The sequence below is a fragment of the Dermochelys coriacea genome, chromosome 6 (assembly GCF_009764565.3).
Source record: "Dermochelys coriacea isolate rDerCor1 chromosome 6, rDerCor1.pri.v4, whole genome shotgun sequence".
Lineage (NCBI taxonomy): Eukaryota > Metazoa > Chordata > Testudines > Dermochelyidae > Dermochelys > Dermochelys coriacea.
The window spans coordinates 48111668-48114969 of NC_050073.1; positions in this window are offsets into that span (position 1 = coordinate 48111668).

The following is a 3302-nucleotide window of genomic DNA, read 5'->3' on the forward strand; positions in this document are numbered from 1 at the left end:
GATCTAGTGTTTCCTTGTGCTTAATGTTTGTTGGCAATTCATATCCTTAAATTCTCCAGCATGTGTGCAGGTTGCACTTAAAGCCCATGTATTGGCATTTCTTCCACACATGATCTCTAGATCTCATACACCTAACAAAGCCTGTCCAACCTTTACAGTTACTGACCTTTGGGGATGCTAATGATGCAACAGGATAGGAACATTTCAGCCTCTTGCTATCATGATAGCTGTTCCCGGTCCCTGCTGCTTTCAATAGATTACTGTCCAGCACAAATAAGTCTGAAAAAAAACCACTGAAGAAAGGAAGTACTGATCACAGGCAGCAGGATCTTTGTAATAGTAAATGTTCCTGAAAGTCTATATAGTGCATCCTCAAACTAGTGGGTTTTAGATGGTATGCTTAGGAGATAGGTAACGTGACAGAGACCTTTTCAATTCCAAGTCACTGTCATAGCTGACCATTGCTTGTAGTAATGAAGTGCTATGACTAGGAACCCATGTAAGTGCTGTGGTCACAGAATTCATCCTTTGCTGAAGCCTGGTGCTTCAGAATCTGAGCTTCCCTTTAAAAAAAAAAAGTTTTTAGTCCTTATAGTTGCAGTGACAACCATGAAAATGTGAATTAACCTGTCTGAGTCTGCAGAGAGCCTGAAGCAACAATTCCCCATTTATCTCTATCATTCTTCATCCATAAGCTTTAGTATTTTCCCCAAAATCAGAATTCTTTCTACTAGGTACAGTGCAAACATATAATAAAAAAGATGGTTCCTGTCCTGAAGATGACATGGAACTCGGCATTTTTGCCATGGAATCCACTATTTTGCTGTAGCTAGGAACCAGGAGCTGTCCTTGCTCTATAGCTAGGGCCTTACCAAATTCATGGTCCATTTTGGTCAATTTCATGGTCATAGGATTTAAAAATCGTAAATTTCATGATTTTCAGCTATTAAAATCTGAAATTTCAAGGCATTGTAATTGTAGGAATCCTGACCCAAGAATTGAAGGGAGGGAAGGGGTGGGAAGTGGAGAGTTGCAAGTTTATTGTAGGGGTGGGTTGCGTTACTGCTACCCTTACTTCTGTGCCGCTGCTGGCGGTGGCGCTGGCTTCAGAGCTGGGCAATGGGAGAGAGGTGGCTGTTGGCCGGGAGCCCATCTCTGAAGGCAGCTCCACTGCCAGAAGCAGTGCAAAAGTAAGGATGGAATGGTATGGTATTGCCACCCTTACTTCTGTGCTGCTGCCTGCAGAGCTAGGCCCTTGGCCAGCAGCCGCCACTCTCTGGCTGCCCAGTTCTGAAGGCAGAAGAGCAGAAGTAAAGGTAGCATGGTATGGTATTGCCACCCTTACTTCTGTGCTGCTGCTGGGGCTCAGCCTTCAGATCTGGGCACCCAGCTAATAGCCGCCGCTCTCTGGCAACCCAGCTCTGAAGGCAGCACAGAAGTAACGGTGGCAATACCGCAACCCCTCCATGCAACCCCTTTTGGGTCAGAACCCCTAGTTTGAGAAACGCTGGTCTCCTCATTGAAATCTGTATAGTGTAGGGTAAAAACACACAAAAGATCAGATTGCACGGGGGGCGGGGGGGAGAGCAGATTGCACAGTCAATGACACATTTTTCATGGCCATGAATTTGGTAGGGCCCTATCTATAGCTTTCTCCCAAAGGAGGAGTTAATTGGTGTACAGTGCATGCTCCCAGCAGTTACACAGAGCCAGGCCATTGGGAGGCTGGGTAACCAGAGAGGGAGTTCTTTTTGTGCCAAGGTTGGGGATGGGGATGGGGATCAGAAGCGTATGCAGATGAACTTGGTTTCCGGTAGAGCACCATAGCAGGCGAGGCACAGGGAGTTGTGGGGTTGAGTTGATCTAGCTAGCTATGAGCTCCCTCCTTCCCAGGCACACATTGTGGAAGAAGGCTCTGAACTGGATCACCTGGAGAACCCTGCAGGAGCTCAGAAGTGGGAGCGGAATCAGCTGCCTGGAAAGAACAGCAAAAAACATAACCCTCTTTGAGTGATATTATTTGTGGATATCGCCTGGGTGCTTTCAGTTATGAGCCATAGTGGTGCATGTATGGGAGAGATCGTGGGGATTGAGAAGAGAGGAAACAGGGTTAAAATTGCAGTAGAATGTAGGGGTTGTTGTCATGGAAGTTGGTTCTATTATGGTGGAGCATGTATGTGGGTTTTGGTCATAGCTGTGTGACCTAGTTTGGTGGCCTATGTTAAGGACATTGAAGTCCAGTGCTTAGGGCAGAGATGCCCACAGCTCAATCAGCAGGGAATGGACAAAGTTTGTGGCACTTTACACATTAGTTTGGTGTGTCTTCTAGTGCCATAGTGTCAGTATTGCATTAATATTGTTGGTTTCAAAGTAGCAGCCGTGTTAGTCTGTATTCGCAAAAAGAAAAGGAGTACTTGTGGCACCTTAGAGACTAACAAATTTATTAGAGCATAAGCTTTCGTGAGCTACAGCTCACTTCATCGGATGCATGAAGTGAGCTGTAGCTCACGAAAGCTTATGCTCTAATAAATTTGTTAGTCTCTAAGGTGCCACAAGTACTCCTTTTCTTTTTATTAATATTGTTATGATTGCATTTTTTTAAGCAATGAAAAAGCACCAGCTCAAACAGAATGAAAAGAAACATTGTTCATCAAGCTTCTATATTTTTCCTCACAAAATTCTTAACATTAGTTGAAGGATAAATGCAAGTGTCATGCGGAGTTGACTAGTTTAATTGCTGAATGGTTTAAAAAGCCTGCAGAATCCCAGCAGGTGCATTTAACATCAAAAGGAGCAGCAAGTGGCTCTGCTCTCCTGTTTCCTTGCTCTCCTGGTGACTCACTTGCCACTTGCCTAGCAATCATTTGCCTCTGGAGTGACTGATGCTGATCTTCCCACTGCCCTGTGCAGCTGTTTGATTGACTGGTGTTGCCCTTATGTTGTCCTTTCCCTGTGGCTGTCTGATGTCGCTCCCCTGTTCAGTGTCTGGTGGTGCTTTCCTCTTGCCTCATCCACTTGTTTGAAATTCACCTCCCAAATGAATCATTTCCCTTCTGATCCACCATTTGAAAGAAAGCTAATTCCCTTTCCAAGCCCCTTTCATTCTGAATTCTTGTGATGTGCCTGCCATCCAGTTGCTTGGAAATATGAAATATCTTATTAGTGGGTGGGATATCACCGCTCATTGTTAGCTAATATTTGAAAAATATTTGCAGATATGTAGGTTAAATTGTCCTCAAGTGTGGTTGGTGGACAGAGCAGGGGATTGGAAACAGGACTCCTGGGTTCCATTCCCAGCTCTT